This window comes from Ranitomeya variabilis, chromosome 7 (genome assembly GCF_051348905.1).
Source record: "Ranitomeya variabilis isolate aRanVar5 chromosome 7, aRanVar5.hap1, whole genome shotgun sequence".
Lineage (NCBI taxonomy): Eukaryota > Metazoa > Chordata > Amphibia > Anura > Dendrobatidae > Ranitomeya > Ranitomeya variabilis.
Window position 1 is genome coordinate 41,805,113 of NC_135238.1, and position 23,099 is coordinate 41,828,211.

The 23,099-nt window shown below is 43.0% G+C and overlaps 1 protein-coding gene across 1 annotated transcript in view; it reads right to left on the reverse strand.

Annotated features, from left to right (window-relative positions):
• LOC143785799 (parvalbumin beta-like) overlaps window positions 1-23,099 on the reverse strand; it is a 363,578-nt gene that overhangs the window by 26,668 nt on the left and 313,811 nt on the right. The window lies entirely within an intron of this gene.

Sequence of the window (23,099 nt, forward strand, 5' to 3'; positions counted from 1 at the left end):
CCTCTCCCAAATTTAAACCTCGTTTTATTGGTCCTTACAGGATATTGGAAATTCTTAATCCTGTATCCTTTCGCCTGGATCTTCCTGTGTCGTTTGCTATCCACAACGTGTTTCATAGGTCCTTGTTGCGGCGGTACGTTGTGCCTGTGGTTCCTTCTGCTGAGCCCTCCTGCTCCGGTGTTGGTTGAGGGCGAGTTGGAGTACGTGGTGGAGAAGATCTTGGATTCTCGTCTCTCCAGGCGGAGGCTTCAGTACCTGGTCAAGTGGAAGGGCTATGGTCAGGAAGATAATTCCTGGGTGGTCGCCTCTGATGTTCATGCGGCCGATTTAGTTCGTGCCTTTCACGCCGCTCATCCTGATCGCCCTGGTGGTCGTGGTGAGGGTTCGGTGACCCCTCACTAAGGGGGGGGTACTGTTGTGATTTTGCTTTTTGCTCCCTCTAGTGGTCATTAGTGATTTGACTCTGGAGCGTCTGTCTTTTCCTATTTCCTCACCTGGGCCGTTAGTTCAGGGGCGTTGCTATTTAAGCTCCGTGGACCTTCAGTTCTATGCCTGGCATCGTTGAAATCAGAGCTAATCTGTTGTGCTCTTGTCCTTGATCCTGGTTCCTGTATTTCAAGCTAAGTCTGCTTCCTTGCTTTTTGCTTTGGTTTTGTTTTGTATTTTTGTCCAGCTTGTTCCAATCTGTATCCTGACCTTTGCTGGAAGCTCTAGGGGGCTGGTGTTCTCCCCCCGGACCGTTTGACGGTTCGGGGGTTCTTGAATCTCCATTGTGGATTTTTATAGGGTTTTTGTTGACCAGATAAGTTATCTTGCTTTTTTCTGCTATTAGTAAGCTGGCCTCTCTTTGCTGAACCTGGTTCATTTCTGTGTTTGTCATTTCCTCTTACCTCACCGTTATTATTTGTGGGGGGCTTGTATCTTGCTTTGGGGTCCCTTTCTCTGGAGGCAAGAGAGGTCTTTGTTTTCTTCTCCTAGGGGTAGTTAGATTCTCCGGCTGGCGCGAGTCATCTAGCGATCACCGTAGGCATGATCCCCGGCTACTTCTAGTGTTGGCGTTAGGAGTAGCTATTTGGTCAACCCAGTTACCACAGCCCTATGAGCTGGATTTTTTGTATCTCGCAGACTTACACGTTCCTCTGAGACCCTGTCCACTGGGGTCATAACACTACGGCCGTTTCGAGTCTCTCCGTCACTTCAACAGGCTCAACTACATCAAGTCGCTAAAGCGTCGAAGACACTTGTTTGTAAGGATACCCGCTTCCCCAGTTCCATGTTTAAAGAGTTTGAATAAAGAAGAGTTTTACATGAGACTGAGTGACATCTTTTCTAAGCAAATACTCAAGACTCTCTGCAATCAGGTAGAGCACCTGTCAGCCGCGTTATCCACCAGCTGTAAGCAGTCTCATCTGACCGTAATAGAGTATGTTCCTATTGGATGGTGCGTGTCTTTTATCTATTTTACTGGTTGTGCGCAGTAGTATACTCACCTATCATTTGTATTCTCGATGTAGTAAATATTCTGTTATACAGACGGCTCATCGCTCTCTATATATACACCACATATAGGGTGGAACACGTTAAATAACAAAATAAGTGACAAAGTAATTATCTGTTAGAGGAAGATTAATAGAAATGCAAACAATCTGGTTTCTGTAACCATAATTGTGCGAAAAAATGTTGATCTTTGAAATGTATTAATCCAGTAAATAGAAGTACAATGGAACAATAGTGAGTCGATACGTACAGCAGTCATATCACTCAAGATGAACATAAAAATGTCATACATATTTAAAGGGAACCCATCACCAAGTCTTCTCAATATAGCGTGCAGCCACCACCCTTAAGTCCTCTTTTTCAGCACTCCAGTATGCTGCATATTTGTCCCCAATCCACTATGCCATCATTCAAGGTTTACCTCTTTACATCCCTGGTTTAGAATGATCTTTTCACCTGCTACTGCTGATACTATTGTGCATAATACAAGAATTCAGCCTGAGAATAAACGTCTTCTGGAATCTTCATACGTGCCTCTGTAAGCAGGTTCAGAAATGCATTAACGCAGGGATTGCAGAACAATGTTGTATAACAATATTATTTAATTTTGAACAAAAGGATGAAAATGATCTCTGTTATGACCTGGTGGTTAAGGAGCAACACTGATATGACCTGGTGGTTAAAAGGTAACATGGACAAGCTCTGAGGAGGTGGTAACTTTACTGACCGCAAACCCTACTCCTAACACCAACACTAGAAATAGCCGTGGGATGTTCCTGTCTCTCCCTAGATGCCTCGTCACCGCCTAAGAACTAACTACCCCTAAAGATGGAAACAGAAAACTATCTTGCCTCAGAGAAACTCCCAAAAGGAAAGAAAGCCCCCCCCCACATATAATGACTGTGAGTGGAGAGGGAAATGACATACACAGAGATGAAAACAGGCTTTAGCAAAGGAGGACAATTTCTAATCTAGATAGACAGGAATAGGAAAGGATACTGTGTGGTCAGTATTAAAAATCTAAAAAATCCACGCAGAGTTTACAAAAATGATCACCACACTGAATCACGGTGTGGAGGGGCAAATCTGCTTCCCAGAGCTTCCAGCTAGCCTGAATATATCATAATGACAAGCTGGACTAAAGAAACATAACATAAGCTGAACAATAAGGTCCAAAGCAAATGGACTAACAAGAACTAGCAAGGACTTATCTTTTGCTGAAATGGACAGGCCATGAGAAATATCCAAGGAGAAAACTGAATCCAAACCCTGAGACATTGACAGCTGGCATGAACTGAAGGCCAGAGCCAAGTTAAATAGCAAGGCTAGGAGAGACGATAAGTGAAGGCAGCTGCTCAAGGAGCAGCCATACCACTCGAAACCACCAGAGGGAGCCCAAGGGCAGAACTCACAAAAGTACCGTTCACAACCACAGGAGGGAGCCCAAAAACGGAATTCACAACAGATCTCCTCGCAAGGAGTTAATAATCAATAAACACAAATCAAGGGAAATAAATAGTTAACACAACAGTCTGATAGTTAAACGGCACTTATAGTTTTCTCTAATCCTCATCCACATACAGTCTTATGGGAGTTGAAATACCGGCAACGGCCAGCGTTGTGTCCTCGTATGGATCCCAGAAAATCATGGTCCAGCTTCTGGCGGCAACTGGCGGTCACCGGTTTTGCCCGCTGAGCCCCTAGTCCCTAAATCTATGCAGCCAAAGTGGGGAGCACTACAATAGTGTCTGTCTCACATGTGTGTAGCTGTGCATATATCAGCAATGGGGAATGCACCTCAGGGTCCTGCCACTGGCACTGCTTGGCTGGGCGTGCGGTGGTCTGAACCCTCACTGGCTCACTGGAGCATTCACCTAAGTTCTGCTGGGGTACATCTCCCCACTGCCTTGGTAACTGTGGAGCGCGCCGCACACCTCTCTCTACTCTCACCGCCAGTGGGAAACTGAGAGCACTTTCCCGCACTTCCTGCTCACTGCCCGGCTAAGCCATGCCACCTATCCCCGGAACATGAGACCTGTCTTTTCCCCCAGCAACACTGGACGCAGCCTCGACAGTTCTGGACCCGGCATAACGCAGGTACCCACAGCGCGGTCTTCCTCCTTACACCTCTGCAGTCGAGTTGAAGCTATCTCGTGAAGTTCTTGGTGTGCTGGTTCAATGAAAATCTTAAACTGTTCCAGTTCCTTTGATAAAATCAAACATTTATTCAATACACATTAAAACTCGTTGAAAGCTCCAAAACCGCACTCAAACAGGGGAGGTACAGCAACACGTTTCGATCGCCAAGAGATCTTTATCACTGCTGATGTCCTTCATAGAGTGCAATGTTTTAAACCATGAAATTACCAATCACAGTAGTTCGAGCATATCAAGTGATATCTTGTAGGATCTTAAATGAACACAATCAAATAATCAAAAACCAAAACATATAATTAAAAATAATTACCCTTGAAAAATATAAAACATGAGGAAAAAGGAAAGAGGGAGGAATGACTTTTTTCCATAGAACCTTGGTCTTAATAATGGAACATAATTTTGTTACTATATTCAAACCATTCGGTGCCAAGGTTGTATATCCAGAAGGCTTCGCGTGTGAGGAGATTTCTTCTAATGTTTCCTCCACGAAAGGAAATAGTAATCTGCTCTATTGCACATATCCGAAAAGACGCTGTATTACGAGAGTGATTGAAGATGAGGTTTCTGGCTGTGGATGAAACTTGACGATCTGTGCTTGTGATGTTTGCAATGTCATAAATATGTTCAGATATTCGTGTTTTTAATTTCCGGGAAGTACATCCCATATACCCTTTTTATACACAGAACAATCAATTTTATATATGACATTAGATGAATTACAATTCATAAATTGCTTAATACTAACCCCTTAATTCCTGCATGGGATTTAATATGGATTTGCATTTTAAATTGGTATGTACTGTATATATTCTATTTCTTCCACTTTATTTCATGGATTCCATTCTATGTTATTTTCTTTTTTATTTTTATTTTTCTTTATGAACCTATTTTTAGAGCTAGGTTGCACATAGATTTTTTAATGCCAATAAACGCATCAAACTTTTTAAAATATCTGATGGGTGTAAATTTTAAGCCTTTTTGTAGAAGGCTCTGTTCTTCATGTGTTAGTTTGTATTGACTAAAGGCCCCGTCTCACATAGCGAGATCGCTAGCGAGATCGCTGCTGAGTCACAAGTTTTGTGACGCAACAGCGACCTCCATAGCGATCTCGCTATGTGTGACACGTACCAGCGATCAGGCCCCTGCTGCGAGATCGCTGGTCGTGTCGGAATGGCCTGGACCTTTTTTTGGTCGTTGAGGCCCCGCTGACATCGCTGAATCGGTGTGTGTGACACCGATCCAGCGATGTCTTCACTGGTAACCAGGGTAAACATCGGGTTACTAAGCGCAGGACCGCGCTTAGTAACCCGATGTTTACCCTGGTTACCAAAAAAAACAAACACTACATACTCGCCTTTCGGTGTCCAGGTCCCTTGCCGTCTGCTTCCTGCTCTCACTGACTGCCGGCCGTACAGTGAGAAGTGAGAGCACAGCAGTGACGTCACCGCTGCGCTCTGCTCTCACTGTACGGCCGGATCTCAGTCAGAGCAGGAAGCAGACGGCAAGGGACCTGACGGACACCGAAAGGCGAGTATGTATTGTTTTTTTTTTTTTACATTTACGCTGGTAACCAGGGTAAACATCGGGTTACTAAGCGCGGCCCTGCGCTTAGTAACCCGATGTTTACCCTGGTTACCCGGGTGCTGCAGGGGGACTTCGGCATCGTTGAAGACAGTTTCAACGATGCCGAAGTCGTTCCCCTGGTCGTTGGTCGCTGGAGAGAGCGGTCTGTGTGACAGCTCCCCAGCGACCACACAGCGACTTACCAACGATCACGGCCAGGTCGTATCGCTGGTCGTGATCGTTGGTAAATCGCTTAGTGAGACGGGGCCTTTAAAGTGAGCATGTCAGCAGGAGTTTGCTAAGTAACCTTCAGGCACTGTCAGGTTGGCAGTGTTAAACTGATTAAAATGATACCTGGGTTGAAGAAATCCGTCTTGTGGTTCTTGTGTAATCAGTGTTAGAGATTTGCAGCTAAAGATATGCGCGCCCTCCGGGGCAAACAAAATGGATTTCTTCACCCCAGGTATCATTTTAAGCAGTTTAACACTACCAACCTGACAGTGTCTGTTGGTTACTTAGCAAAATCCTACTGACAGGTTCACTTTAAATTAAATATTTTCTAGCTGTTTGTATATTAATATTTTTTATCTTTTTATGGGTACATTAGATTTCCCCCTTCTACCGACCCTTTTGTTTTTTTTTGTGTTGACTTTTGAGAAAAAATTCTTTTTGGCTAGGATTTTTTTTTTACGATTCGTTTTTAACTTTATTAGTGCTTTCTTGGATCGTGTTTATATGGGAGAATTTCTATTCTCTATTGGGGTCTGTGATATATCTGATAATATTTCAAATTGATTTTGAGTATTCACTCTTTCTAGTGTAATAGGTGTTAATGGTAAATATGATACCGCTCCATTTTTTAAAAAATTGGGATCTGTCACTCCTTTTTTAGGTTTTGTCTATTTTGATGTCCCTATTATTTTCAATCTGCGCTGAGTTATGAGATGTTGTGGTATGTACCGTAATTTCTAATAATGACTCTTCTATTGAATCAGCATGAATTTCATCTACCTTTTTATAGGTGTTAATAATTCTCTCTTCTATCTATATTATGACTATGTGATCAAATGCCATTTAATTTATCAATATAAGCAATTTCATCTCTAGTCAATTTAGTTTTTTTTCTCTAATTTCTTGCTGTTTATTTTACCACCGTTTCTGAATATTAGTAGATAATGCATTCAGAGCTCACAAAAATATGTGTATAGAGGGAAATTGACCAGTATTACAACAGAGAAAACCCCCTATTAAAATCCAATACTTTATTAAATTAAATATGCAACACAAAACAAAAAATTAATTTATATACAATAAATGCCCTGTCTGATAGGTCAGCTACAATGTACAGGGAGGGTTGTCAATCCCTAGATAACCCCTGTAACAAATATATAGTTAATAGCACACGTGATATATACTAAAACTAGAAGGGTGTACAGAAAAATATATATACTATCCCTACAGGCTAGGAATCAGTACTAAGAACAAGACTACCTAGATGCGGGGGTTGGCACCCTTGAAGAAAACGAGAAATGGCGCCCCCGCTCGTCCGATGACTCTCCCTGGTCTCCTGGCTACTCCCTATAAGGGATAGATTGTGAAGCAGAATGCCAGATGGCTGTATATAACTTGTACATATAAATATGTGTAATGTCACTTTAAACAGCATCACAGGCCCTCCCTTCCAATGTGCTGTGAGGCCCAAGAATAGATATACCTATATACACACACATCCACCATTTGTAATAGAGGGCAAAAAACGGCAAGCCAGAGAATTAGAAAAAGACCAGGGAAACAAAATGATGCTGAGGACACCATCCAGATCAAACCTAATTATAGCTGACCAACAATTAAAAACATGCAAAGGTACAAATGCCACATAATAGCTAAGATGGTGCCATAAACCGCTGGAACCGATATTTTTGCAGACCTCTAAAGTGTGTAATGAACATTAATATATAGGTACACAATGAGATAATACTCATCTGCTATAGACCGCAAATAGTCCAGACGTGATGGCTCAGTTTGATGACTTAATGGTGAGAAACATCTCACCATTCCTCTCGACGCGTTTCCCCCATGTGTTTGGGTTCATCAGGAGAGATTTAGATACATATATGGCAGTATAGATAATAAAGAAAAAGGGCAGCCCTTTTTGTACCTATATATTAATGTTCATTACACACTTTAGAGGTCTGCAAAAATATCGGTTCCAGCGGTTTATGGCACCATCTTAGCTATTATGTGGCATTTGTACCTTTGCATGTTTTTAATTGTTGGTCAGCTATAATTAGGTTTGATCTGGATGGTGTCCTCAGCATCATTTTGTTTCCCTGGTCTTTTTCTAATTCTCTGGCTTGCCGTTTTTTGCCCTCTATTACAAATGGTGGATGTGTGTGTATATAGGTATATCTATTCTTGGGCCTCACAGCACATTGGAAGGGAGGGCCTGTGATGCTGTTTAAAGTGACATTACACATATTTATATGTACAAGTTATATACAGCCATCTGGCATTCTGCTTCACAATCTATCCCTTATAGGGAGTAGCCAGGAGACCAGGGAGAGTCATCGGACGAGCGGGGGCGCCATTTCTCGTTTTCTTCAAGGGTGCCAACCCCCGCATCTAGGTAGTCTTGTTCTTAGTACTGATTCCTAGCCTGTAGGGATAGTATATATATTTTTCTGTACACCCTTCTAGTTTTAGTATATATCACGTGTGCTATTAACTATATATTTGTTACAGGGGTTATCTAGGGATTGACAACCCTCCCTGTACATTGTAGCTGACCTATCAGACAGGGCATTTATTGTATATAAATTAATTTTTTGTTTTGTGTTGCATATTTAATTTAATAAAGTATTGGATTTTAATAGGGGGTTTTCTCTGTTGTAATACTAGATAATGCATTCACCTTTGGATGATTTTTATGATTCTTAATTTCTTTAAAATGTTCAATGATTTCATTATTTAATCTTTTGTCTAATAACGAATTGAACTACTTGTTTGGAAAATTCATGGAAAGTAAGGCTGCATTCTTTAATGCAAGGGTGTATGTATTTGTAAGCCTCCAGGAATTTTGTTATGGGCAAGGCACCTCTCTAATGACTTCACCTCCCATAATCCTCTTTTTTTATTGTTAACAGGTTTTCTAATTTTTTTAAAACCTGTACAGTTTGAATGTGAATATTTTCTTCCAATATTAATTCATTGTGTTGATGATACTGGGAATGAATACCATCAATACAATCATCCATAGATAGATGCGATCATTCCTTAGATTAGCCAATTGTATATGAGGTTTGCTGCTTGTGCACTTGGCAAAAAGCTACATTTTGTAAAAAAAATATTAAAATAGCTGCATAAGAGCTTCCTCCTATGATGTTAATAGAGCTGCATACAAGTGCACTTTTTCCAACGTGCGCTCATGAATTAAATTAATGGTGAAAAGCTGGACTTTCTCTCCCTTTGCTTGAAGGAAAGCTGGGGGCTTCAGTGACGTCACACAAGCACAGGATGGCAGACTCTTGCAAACTAGTGTGAGGACAGATATGACCGGCCGGCACGCTGCCTTCACAATCGGTGGAAGATCAGGTACTGATCCAGGTAAGCTGATTCACTGCTTTGGGTGGATCCATGACAAGCCAACTCACCACTTCTCTCTATTCTTGGGAGAAACCCAGGAGAGCATGTCAGATCTCCAGGACAAGCCAAATGGTCTCGTCTCCCTATCCTTGGGAAAAACCCAGGAGGGTACTTCAGATCTTGGACATATAGAAGCTTCTATACAGACAGGCTTCCATAAGCATCAGTTAATTTTAATGAATTTAAACCCCTTTTTTACTTATATTAAAATATTGTCAAGATACATCACTACAAATCTACCCACAATGTGACAAAAAATTTTGTTAACAAAATGTTGGATAACGGCGGGGGCATTAGTCAAACCAAAGGGTATGACAAGGTTTTCATAATGCCCTTCAGTGCTAAAGGCCATCTTCCACTCATCCCACCACCTTGATTCTAATCTATTTATATAATTGCCTTGTAATGTTTTAATTTCCTGCTCTGTCCAGATGTCACCGTATCCCAGAATTCCAAGTGGAGGACGTTCACCGACCACCATATTGGGACACCCAAGTGATGGGTGTCTCAATATGGAAACTGCTGTTAGTACCAACTTATTGCGCCGTACAACCAGCAGAACACCGTCGCGAACATCCCGCCGCCGGGATCAGCTGAATGATTTACTGACTGCTGCCATCTTGTACAGGAGGAGCGCATGCGCAGTTTTAATGTGACCGACGCTATCTGTCAGCACAAAGATGGCGGAGGTCTGATTTACAGTGCCTGCGTGAATAACACACAGATGCAGTGAATCATTCGCCTGATCCCGGCAGCAGATGTGCAACGTGTCTACAGGCAGAGGAAGCCGATCACATTAATGGGGTTTTCCACACACAAAATTTCATTTTAAAAACTGACTGTGTCTGACCATGTATGGAGCATACCACACCTGCTGGGCACTGGAGGAAGCAAAAGATAACACTGAGATTACAGCAGGGGATCACAGTGGATTCATTTTGTGAGGTAAAATATTTCACTGACTGTTTTTAAACAATATTTTACCTCACAAAATGTATCCTCTGTGATCTCCTGCTGTAATGTCAGTATTGTCTTTGAGGGGAGAACACAGCACAGGAAGGAGAGAGACGGGGGGATAGCACATGGGGTAGACAGGTCAAAGAAGAGAGCACAGACGGGAGAAGTAAGCACATGGGGAAAGAGAGTGGATAGGTGGGTGAGCACATGGAGGGAGAGATTCTCAATGCTGCAAACCTGCCCCCATCACGACATTACCGCCCTCGTGATGTGATAGCATCGGGCCTCCATCTAGTCAGATTATAAGCTCCCCTGAAGTCCAGCTTAAAGAACCATTTTGCCCCAACAATCTGATTAAATAAGTCGGGAATGAGTGTGAGGGGATAAGGTCCTGGATAGTAATCTGATTTGACTCATGAAAACCTAAACAGTTAATGCAGGACCCCATCTTTCTTTTTAACAAAGAAGAACCTCACTGATACAGGTGAAGAGAAGGGTCTAATATGTGGTGACGACACAGCATTTCTTCTTAATTAAGCCAGATGTAAATTCAGTAGGTCCAGAATCATAAACTGTTGTCTGAAGTATTGACTTTTCTTGTATGATGAATTTATCATGATTAAGGGTGCTTGGTCACCAGAAACGCGTTGATATCGCATTTTATTCGCTGTCTATGTTGATGTTTTTATCCTCTATTGAGCACATTTTCTAGTGAATAAAGAAAAGGTTTTTTCACTACCTCGTTGAGCTGGATTCTCCATTTCTCCTAATTACTACATGCCCTGAAACCGTGGTTCCATGCTCCGAGTTCTTCAGGATGTCAACTTTGGTGAGCTGGACCTAGGCAGGTAAATACGGAGATTCTGAGACCTAGGCAAGTAAATACTGCTGCCCCTTTTTTCTGTAATATATATATATATATATATATATATATATAAGGTGGTGGCCCGAATCTAACACATTGGGTATTCTAGAATATGTATGTATGTACAGTATATAGCAATCACACAGTATATAGCACGGGCCACGTAGTATATAGGAGCCATGTAGTATATAGCAGACAAATAGTACGTGGCCTGTGCTATATACTATGTGGCTGCTATATACATACATACATGCATACATATTGTAGAATACCTGATGCGTTAATACAGGCCAGGCAATATATAACAGTGGCCACGCAGTATATAACACAGCCCAAACAGTATATAACACAGCCCATGTACTATATAACACAGCCCACGCAGTATATAGCAGCCACGCAGTATATAACACAGGAGACGTAGTATATAACACTGGCCACGTAATATATAGCACAGCCCACGCAGTATATAACACAGGTGACGTAGTATATAACACTGGATACATAATATATAGCACAGCCCACGCACTACAAAACACAGCCCACATAGTATCTAACACTGGCCACGTAGTATATAGCAGCCACGCAGTATATAACACAGCCCACGTAGTATACAGCAGTGTGGGCACCATATCCCTGTTTAAAAAAATAATTAAAATAAAAAATAGTTACTGTATATACTCACCCACCAGGATCCAGCGAAGCTCTGGCGATGCGCGCGCGGCTGCCGCCATCTTCCATTCCCAGGATGCATCGCGAATTTACCCAGATGACTTAGCGGTCTCGCAAGACCACTAAGTCTGGGTAATTTCGCAATGCATCTCTGGGAACGGAAGATGGTGGCAGCCGCGTGCGGCTTGGCAGACTATGGAGGGTGAGAATAGCAGGTTTTTTGGGTTTTTTTAATTATTTTTAACATTACATCTTTTTACTATTGATGCTGCATAGTCAGCATCAATAGTAAAAAGTTGGGGACACACAGGGTTAATAGCAGCGATAACGGAGTGCGTTACCAGCGGCATAACATGGTCCGTTACCGCTGGCATTAACCCTGTGTTACTGGAGGGGAGTATGCGTTTGCCGGGCACTGACTGCAGGGGAGTAGGGAGGGACTAATCGGACTGTGCCCATCGCTGATTGGTCGCGGCAGCCATGACAGGCAGCTGGCGAGACCAATCAGCGACGCGAGATTTCCGTTACTGAAGTTGCGGACAGAAAGACGGAAGTACCCCTTCTTAGACAGTTATATATATAGATATGTGTATGTGTACATTCTGGCACACTTCCCTTCTGCTGTCTGTCTGTTGTGTGGTATGCATGTCTAACACCCCTATCTGACGTGTGTGGTGTGTCTGATATGTGTGGTGTGCCTTTCTAACATGTGCAACATGTCTGCTGCGTGTGGTGTGCCTGTCTAAAGTGTATGGTGTTATTGTCTACCTTGTGTGGCCTGTCAATTGTGTACAGTGTAATTGTCTGTTGTGGAAGGTATACATGTCTGTCCGACATGTGTGGTGTGCCTGTCTAACATGTGCAACCTGTCTAACGTGTGTGGCGTACCTGTCTGATGTGCATGGTGTTCCTTACTGACATGCTGGTGTGATGTATGCCTGTATAACCTTTCGTATGCAGGGGAGTCGACCTTCAGGGCCGTGGGGTACTCAGTACCGGTGTCCGGTACTTAAATGGGATGTCACGGTGGCTGCGACCCGGTCCTTGGCCCTGGGCACCCAAGTAAAAGGGAGAGGTCTTTTAAGATAGTTGTAATAAAGTTTGTGTTCGTGACGCCATCTGTGGTATTCAGTCAGTAGGGACCAACTCTGCTTAACAGGGTCCTCTGGGGTGATGTTATGGCAGCTAGGATGGTGTCATTTTCCACAGGTGAAGTAGGTCCCCAGGACTCCCAGTATGTAGGTGAAGATGGTTAATGGTGCAATAAAAAACGAGGACACAGGTTTGCAGTCTCTTTACCTGGTTTACTGGAGACTTCAGGTATCCAGAGTCCAGGGCACCAGATCACAGGTATAGGCAGGGTCTGGATGGCTTGGAAGCAAGTTCAGAGTCCCCTCTACCAGGGGTCCTCACAATTCCTCTCTGTCCTCTATAAAGGTAGGACACAAACCCATACGACAGGTGGCTCGAGCCTTTTTATAGGGTTTCTATCAGGACCACGGCTCTATGCGCCACTGTGTCTCCTGGGTATTAGGGTGGACAGGTGATATGTAATCCAGCTGTCCTGCAGGTTTCTGCTGTGCCTCCTAGAGTCCGACACAACCTCAGTCTTCCAGCTACCGGTTTCTGCGCTCTGCCATGGAGGTAGCCCAGTTACAGCTATCCTTCCCAGATGTCACACTTCTGTGTTTTGATCTCCTGCATGCTCTCTACAATCTATTCTTTCCTCCTGAATTCCCTTTCTCCAGGAGCTCCAGCAACTCTGGCTGCACGGCCCCTTCAGTCCTTACGACCCTCACGGTCAGACGACTCTCTTCTCTGTCCCTCAGACAGACTGCTCCAGTCTGCTGTCTGGCACGAACTATCTAAATTTCCCTCCAGACCAGAATTTATATATAGAGGAGCCACCCATAAGCAGGATCAGAGTTCCCCCTTCTGGCTTGGAGTGTGAACATCTTGCATGTTAGTGTTTACCTGATAGAAGAGATCTTCCCTTGTCTCCAAGTGTGACATCACTCTCCTCGTGGGGAAAGCAATGCCACTGTACCAACCAGGACCCTGGGGTGTTACACAGGGGTGTAACATTCAAAGCAGCAGCCTACGCTGGGGCTGCAGGACCCACGAGTCAGTGAGGCTCCTCACCCCATCATCAGAATTTCAGTGGTATTCAAATCTTCAGGACACAGATACCATTGAATGTTGAATAAAATGGTGGTTCGAGGAGCCGATGAAATGTCATTATATTGCAACTGTAGTGTGGAGCATCAGTACTCTCACTGCACAGAATGGAGCAGCATACAGGAACAATGGGGAGAGATAAGTAATGTTTTTGTCAATAATTATGGAGGCCAATGAATTGAGGACTGATATGGGCAATTATACTGAGTGGGGGTCTTGTGGGAGCCATAATTCTGAGTACAAGGTACTTCCCAACCTTAGACGTATGGATACGTCATATCTTTAATGCGGCACTGTGACCGCAGTCATGGTGATTTAATTAATGCATATGACCAAAACAAAAAAGAAAAAATGGTCAGCACTCACCATTCCCGATGCTAAAAAAGTCTTTATTAGAACATGGACACGGACAGGGAGAGCATGGTGTCCAGGGATGACAGCTGTTTCGCGCTACATGCGCTTCCACAGATCCCGATGTCAGAGGGGGGAAGTGAGGCAAATGATATAGCTACCAAAACCCCTCCCCCCTCCCTCTGACACCACATCTGACACCTCCCGTTGAACTAATTGTGAAACACTTAACACATATTAAACCGTAGCAAACAAGGTGCATAATAAAAACAAAATCACAAACAATACATAAGACTGGATAATCAGTAAATACAATAGCGGCAGAATGAAAGGAATCTCACAAGAAGACCGACATGTCGATCTTCTCGTTAAGTCCCAGCGGTCCTTGTGCATTTGAACGTATAATCCACATCGCTTCCTTTCTCAGAAGAGTCCTATTCAAATCACCGCCACCAGGTGGCAGTGAAACTCTTTCTATTCCTGCAAAAGAAAGCAACTTAATATCAGCATTATGGAACTGTCTAACATGACGAATGAAGCGAGGGACCCCTTTGCCGGTACGTACAGAGTTAAAATGTTCACGTATACGCACGAAGAGTGTTCTTTTCCCTCCTTTCCCCTCTTACGTCCAGGGTCTAGATCCAAAGTAGAACGCCCTGTGTTCACCTCAACTCTTTTCAAAGCCGCATCCAAAACCGGGGCAGGGACAGTGATCTGGTTGATAAGACATGTAATGGTCCATTGTTCGCGGCTCGTCGCGGTAAGAATATAAAAGACCTGTTGGTACATAATCGAATACGGTCCCATAGCAATAATTGGCTGTCGGGGAGTACTCCGAAGGGCAATTTTAAGTGTGGGCACTGTAGTTTCTGCCCCTACCACCTGACCGGGAAAACTTGCAAAATAGGCCCTATCGAGCACTTGGTACGTGATTTTATTACATGTAGAAGCACACATGTAGTATATGTGATATTTTGCCCTTGTGGCTTCTATTATATAGGTAAAACCTTTCGTCCACTCTTCGTGCGTATACGTGAACATTTTAACTCTGTACGTACCGGCAAAGGGGTCCCTCGCTTCATTCGTCATGTTAGACAGTTCCATAATGCTGATATTAAGTTGCTTTCTTTTGCAGGAATAGAAAGAGTTTCACTGCCACCTGGTGGCGGTGATTTGAATAGGACTCTTCTGAGAAAGGAAGCGATGTGGATTATACGTACAAATGCACAAGGACCGCTGGGACTTAACGAGAAGATCGACATGTCGGTCTTCTTGTGAGATTCCTTTCATTCTGCCGCTATTGTATTTACTGATTATCCAGTCTTATGTATTGTTTGTGATTTTGTTTTTATTATGCACCTTGTTTGCTACGGTTTAATATGTGTTAAGTGTTTCACAATTAGTTCAACGGGAGGTGTCAGATGTGGTGTCAGAGGGAGGGGGGAGGGGTTTTGGTAGCTATATCATTTGCCTCACTTCCCCCCTCTGACATCGGGATCTGTGGAAGCGCATGTAGCGCGAAACAGCTGTCATCCCTGGACACCATGCTCTCCCTGTCCATGTCCATGTTCTAATAAAGACTTTTTTAGCATCGGGAATGGTGAGTGCTGACCATTTTTTCTTTTTTGTTTTGGTCATATGCATATCTTTTGGTTGAAGCACCCCATAAGCCCATGCATTGAGCAGTGGGAATAGGAGCTGGTACAGCGCATCGTGGCACGCCGTTAGGTGATCGCAAAAAGCAGCAGTGCGAGTATTTATTCTTTTTGTTGGACGATTTAATTAATGCGCCTGCTGATTCTCACAGCAGGGCACCTGGAGTCGTCATCTGGGGGGGTGGCGACACCCCAGTGCAACTATGTTCGATGTGATTGGCTGTTCAATTCACAGAGTTTCTCACTCATGAAAAGCCTATGATCAGTGTTGCAAAAGCAAAGATCATAGGCTGGAGCCTAGCAACTATGGTGTCACCAGGGACAGCTCTGATTGGTGCGATTGAACGATGAAGTGGATCACACCAATCAAAGTGCAGAAATGCGATCTGAACTCTTAGTAACTCCTCTGCACTTTCTCATTCTGGCTTCCAGGTGGGAAGAGAGTAGTCACTGAGACTTCTGTTGCGCTGTGCTGGGCTTTGTGGTGCTAGAGACTTTTTCAAGTCTGTGCAATTACTGCTGGTGTTCCTGCTGTTGAAGAAGAAAGAAGACAGAAGATGACATTCCTGATCCTTCCCTGATCTGTTCCTGATCCCCGATCTTTCCTAATCAACACAAATCCCTCTTTCCGCCCCTTTAGCCCCTATCATCTCCTCCCCACCGCCTCTTCTGCCACTGAGCGCTGATCAGTACTTGATTACTGATCAATACTTGATTGTTTGTTTTTTGGCTGTTTGTTCTTTTGTGTGCATCCTGCAGATATTGAGCACTGATCAGTGACAAAAATCTCTGATCCGCACTTGTGCTCACTGTTTTCCATAACTTTTTAGTACTTGTCTATTTTTCCACCCACGCCCTTTGCACCACCTCCGTGTGGGCGTCCCACAGCCACCGAGCTGATGATCAGATGCACATCACTAATTAGCATCCGTGATTGTTTTTGGCAAGGACTTTTTTCTCTGTCTAATTTTCTTTCCATCCCTTTTAGCACCGCAGGCGTCCTACAGCCGTCATCACTAATGCATATTGTTGTTTTTTTGTGAAAAAAGAATCAAATATAAAATAATTTAGATTAGTTGATAGGGATAGATTAGGGACAGTAAAATATAATGTTGTAATTGACGTCTACTACAGTATTTTTTTACTGAATTAAGTCAGGATTAGTGTCAGATAGCACAGAGTAAAAAAATTAAATGAAAAAAAATGATTTAGATTAGTTGATAGGACTAAATTAGGGACAGTAAAAATATACAGTAGTATTCTGTGTCTACTACAGTTTTTTTTACTGAATTTAGTTAGGGTTAGTGTCAGCGCATAAAAAAAGAATCAGATCCGTGCATGCATCCTACAACCATTGAACGCTGATCACTGACGCACATCAGTAATCGACTTCTAGTTGCATTCTTTTTTGGGGTGTGTGAAAAAAAAGAATTAAAAAAATAGATTAGTTGATAGGACTAGATTAGGGACAGTAAAAATATACTGTAGTAATCGGCGTCTACTACAGTAACAAGTGATACTGAACTGCCATGCAGACGCACTAGGACAGAAAATGAACTAGTGCCCACCATTACTGACCCCATATGGACCTTACCCCTGGAAGATTATGAGCCACTGTTTATGATTTTGGCTTTCAAATACTGATGTAAAATATTGACCAAATACTGAACACATAACTGTGGCTTAATGTCTGCGGTGTGTACCTGTCTGATGTATGTGTTGTGTTGTACCTGCCTTGCTTGTGCAATATTTGATGTTTGTGGTGCATCTGTCTGATGTGTGCGGTGTGTCTTATGTGTGCGGTGCACCTGTCTGAGGGCTATGGTGTGTCTGATGTGTGCAGCGTGCCTGTCTAGCATATGCAACCTATCTGATGTGTGGGGTGTGCCTGTCTGATGTGTGTCTTGTACCTGCCTCGTTTGTTCATGTCTGGTGTGTGCAGTATGTCCTTCTGACATTCTTGTTTGTTGAATGTGACAAGTGCCATAGACATGTCTGTGTACAGCATCGTCCACTCTATGTTTCTGCATGGCATTCTAAGTTTGTCTGAATCTACCCAAAAAACTTGAATCATAAAAATTAATAAAAGTGCGATAGTGAATACTTGAAGCATACTTTTTTTTTTGCTTATTTTTTTTAGAAAGTGTCCGTTGTGCAAAGTAGGAAAGAAATGTAGCAGATTACGTTCTTGTGCCTGTCTGAAGAAACGGACATTTTCATGGTAAAAATTAAGAAAAAATAAAGTTCATGAGAGCATCCTACATGTCTATACAGTCCATAGCCCTATATATATATATATATATATATATATATATATATACTATATATATATGCACACACACAAGTGCTTTTCACAAAATTAGAATATCATCAAAAAGTTACTTTATTTCAGTTCTTCAATACAAGAAGTGAATCTCATATGTTATATAGAGTCATTACAAACAGGGTGATCTATCTCAAGTGTTTATTTCTGTTAATGTTGATGATGAAGAGTGTTTTTACTTTTCTTTAAAGCAGTTAAAAGCATTCTGTCAGGTCTCTGATGGGTCGCCACTGTCACCCCATCAACAGCAGAGCAGCGTGATTGCGAGATGTCAATGAGCTGACAGAGGGAGCGGTCTTCCTCTGGCAAACACCTCTTGTTCAGCTGCTACTATTAACAGCAGCAGATGATTGGCTGTACTGCTTAGTTTTGTGAGAATGCCAATCCTATCACTTACCATAGAAACCTAGCTATGCTCCTGCCGCTGATCCTGCAAGTATACAAGTTGTGCTGTGCAATCATCATCATGTACATATATATGATAGAGCACAAAGTGAAGTGCCAAAACAGATATATAAGTCGTGTAGCTTAATTCAAGTTTATAATTGTTCTCAGTAACTGTTAATCAACTATAATCTTCACCTCTTGTTACTTTTTTAACTATTTAAAAGTGTGCATTAGAATATTTGTCTGCTTTGTGCAGCACAAATTTGTCTTTTTTGCCTACGCTGAGTCAGCTATCAGCATGAAGACGATGATGACGATGATGATGATGGTGATGATTGTGTAGCGGACAATAGCTGGGATCCAGATAAGGGTGAAGAAGAGGTGATGACATCAGAGGAGGACGGTGTGGTTGCCAACAATAAAGTGTGGAGCTGATGTTCGGACAAAATATCTTCCGGGGGCAGATCTGCCTCTTCTGAAGTTAGCTTGAGGGCAGATGATGTGGCAACTGATGTTGATAGAGATGTCTCTACAACTCCTGAAAGCTTTGATCACACTTTGAGCAGTGGCGAGTGTTATGTGTAAGCATCTCAGGTGTGCAAATTCCTTTCTACTTTGATAGATAATTCATCTTTACACTGTGCAGGCCCTACCAAAGGAAAATAAGCCATGGTCGTCCTGGCTCAAATAGACTAGGAATGACAGCTCTCTATCAGTACATGAAATGGCATTATCTGCTCATGTGGGAAAAGAAAGCTCATGCAGGAGAATATCAGCTGCTTTGTTGATTTGGCATTACGCTTGATAGGACTTTGCACCATCAGCATGTGGAGAAACCATAATGGACATGCACAATGGAAGGATTTCAAAACTGCATATGTTGGAGCGTCTGTACTAGCATAATAAAGTGGAATATCATGCAGCAGGCAATCTGGAGCTTGGGGTTCTTGGAAATCTGCTACTGGCGCTTTATGAGGGTCTTCAAAGAGGCTACTAAATTTGTCATTAGGGACAACTGTTGTCTCAACATTGTCACCCCTTCATATTTATATTGGAAAAAACACAAAGGTGCAACAAGGGAAGGAGGAAGAACAGAAGCTTCTACATGTTCATCGGTTTCCTGGGGCTGATGGGGAACTTCAAGAACAACATCACATGCAGCAATATATGAGGGAGGAAAAGGAGCAGAAGCAGAATGTGTATGTGAAGGGGGACATTACGTTATTCCAAGTACAACTAGAGGCCGTGGCTGACAGTCAGTGTGACATTAATGACAACTCCAGCTATGGTGGTGACCAGTCATCGCAGCAAGGTGTCCAATTGTCACAGCGAGGTTTGGAAAATAAACGGATGGAAACCTTGGTTGTGACAGCGAGAATGGCAAGTTACATGCTCAATTGTTTAAGGACTGACAGGCATATCATTTGCTTCAAACAAAGGGATGACTATTGGATTTTTTCTAAATTGTCGCATTACCAGATTAAGTTGTATTTCCTGTTTAGCAATGTCAGGAAGCCAGACCTGGAAAATCCTCTTTGCTCCCTTCAGAGCCGAAGCTCATCCACCTCAGCCAGCTCTATGCCTAGCCAAGGCAGCAGCGGTGATTACACTATGAAAAGATGGACCAGACGTTTAATATGCCACAGACCCAGCCTGATGCACATCATCAAATAGAGATGCTCCCCCTGAACAGCCAGGTGTAGTTGTATCTGGACTGTGTCCTTTCTCCAGCAGTTCCCCTGAGCCCCAAATCCATAGGTTTTTTGGTCAGAAGATTAGACCAGTGACAAGAACTATCATGTACAGTCTCCATGCACTGCCAAAGAGGGTACTTTGCGCAGCCATTGACTTTGTCACACCCAAGTGGACCAGATTGACCTTGCAAATGTGGAAAAACGTACACTTGTCAAAATGATTCGGGCATGCAACAGTGTAGATTTTCTTTCACCTATGGATGTTGGCAGTGATTAGCTCGCCATAGTATCGGACTGTCTACACTGTTCTACGGCTGCCATTGTCGATGCTCCCACACAGTTGGGCATTAAGTGCCTGTCTATCGTATTAAAATGTTACTGTTCTGCTGCTGCCGAGGTTTCCAGTGAGGCTCTACACATCCAGACATTTACTTTCCTGTCCCTTCATATTCTCATATACTGTGTGGTTGCTATAATGTCTCTGGTTCAACTCCCAGGATTATGAAGTGGGGGTGACATACTGTACAATAGTCGGACCCCTCTAGCATTTACTCCATGTATACCAACATTATGGTGATACATCGATTTGGACGTGCAACCAGTGGTAGATCCATTGCTCCAAAATTGTCCCAGGAGCTGGATATTGTTTATTCTACTGTGAGTAGCCTTAACGCGCGCCCATGCCTGCACGTTCCTGGACTAGTATCCCATTGAGCACATCTTAGTTGTCAATGGTCAGCAATTGCAAAGGGAGCTGCCAGCAGCAGATCTTTATTATTTTCATGCCCAAGTGCATTCAGAGTGACTTTCGTCAACCATTAAAAACCTCAATGGTGGCAGCCATGGCTGTAAGTGTGTGGATTTGTGTGTGTGGTGGTCATATTCAATCCTGAATAAATCAACATATTTTGAAAATTCTGTTTCAATTTATCATAATTTGCATACCAGTAACATGCCTATCCATCCTGTGATTTCCACAGTTCCATGACAATTCATTCTTGCTGTTGCAATTTCAATTTTGAGGAGAATATACACACAGTCAGTCAGTCAGAGACACAGTCAGACAAATTCAGTGGCAGTCACACACAGTCACAGTCAGTCACACACAGAGTGACCTTCTACCTTAACCCCTTCATGACCTTGGGATTTTTCGTTTTTCTGTGTTCGTTTTTCGCTCCCCTCCTTCCCAAAGCCATAACTTTTTTATTTTTCTGTCAATATGGCCATATGAGGGCCTATTTTTTGCGGGCCGAGTTGTACTTTTGAACAACGTCATTGGTTTTACCATGTCGTGTACTAGAAAATGGGAAAAAAATTCCAAGTGCAGTGAAATTGCAAAAAAAGTGCAATCCCATGCTTGTTTTTGTTTGGCTTTTTTGCTAAGTTCACTAAATACTAAAACTGACCCGCAATTATGATTCTCCAGGTCATTACGAGTTCATAGACATCAAAGATGTCTAGGTTATTTTTTATCTAAGTGGTGAAAAAAATGCCAAACTTTGCTAAAAAAAAAAAAGTGCCATTTTCCGATACCCATAGCGTCTCCATTTTTCTTGCTCTGGGGTCGGGTGAGGGCTTATTTTTTGCGTGCTGAGCTGATGTTTTTAGTGATATCATTTTGGTGCAGATACTTTCTTTTGATCGCCCATTATTGCATTTTAATGCAATGTCGTGGCGACCATAAAAACGTAATTCTGGGGTTTAGAATATTTTTCTCGCTACGCCGTTTAGCGATCAGGTTAATCCTTCTTTTATTGGTAGATCGGGTGATTCTGAACGCGGTGATACCAAATATGTGTATATTTGATTTTATTTTTATTGTTTTATTTTAAATGGGGCGAAAGGGGGTGATTTAAACTTATATATTTTTTTATTTATTATTTAATTTTTGTTAAACTTTTTTTTTTTCCTTTGCCATGCTTCAATAGCCTCCAAAGGAGGCTAGAAGCTGGCATAGCCTAATCGGCCCTGCTACATAGCAGCGATCATCAGATTGCTCCTATGTAGCTGAATTACAGGCTTGCTATGAACGCCGATCACAGGGTGGCGCTCACAGCAAGCCGGCATCAGCAACCATAGAGGTCTCAAGGAGACCTCTGGTTACTATGCCGACGCATCGCTGACCCCAGATCATGTGACGGGGTCGGCGATGCGTGCATTTCCGACCGGATGGCCGGAAGCGGTTGTTAAATGCCGTTGTCAGCGTTTGACAGAGGCATTTAACTAGTTAATAGTGGCGGGTGGATCGCGATTCCACTCGCCGCTATTGTGCGCACATGTCAGCTGTTCAAAACAGCTGACATGTCGAGGCTTTGATGTGGGCTCACTACCGGAGCCCACCTCAAAGCAGGGGATCTGACCTCGGACGTACTATCCCGTCCGAGGTCAGAAAGAGATTAAAGGGGTCCTTGGATAGGACGACATGTCATGAGAAACCTTGAGCTTGATAAACACTAAAAGAATAATAAATAATATAATAATAAACTGAAGAAGGTACAGACTGAGACTGTGGGACCAGCAAGGGTAGATCCCGGCTGTCCATAGCGATAGGATGCGGAGTCGCTGAGCGGGTGTAGAGAAATTCACTGAACTGTACTGTGGCGACAAGCTACTCTGTGAAGTATGGCAAACCAGTGCGCTATACCGGCCCTGGAGCAGACTACAGTGGAAGGAAACAATGTCAGTAAAAAGACTTCTTGCCATGAATGAAGTGCTTAAGACTATGCACTCACTATCCCCTGTATATAACCCTCATCAAGTTCAGTTAAGTTCCCATATTTGAACCAAAGTCTCCTTTACTAATATGTGGATCTCGTAGTACTGGCAGCCAATACCATCGGCTACTGGTGGCCTGCACAGGCACAAGGCCCTCACAACACTGACACTCGGCCAGGACCCATCGTTGTCTATAGGATGCCAAAGCGAGTGGGAACAGAAGCTCGCCCACGACTACGGTACCCGGTATAGTCACTCATCACTCCATCTTACACATCAGTTACACACAGTCACCCACAGTGAGTCATACACAGTAAGTGACATTCACACACACACTGTCAGTAACTCACACATTCAGTCACACACACAGTCAGTCAGTAACACACACATTCAGTTACACACAGTTAGTCACATTCAGTCACACACACAGTCAGTCAGTAACACAC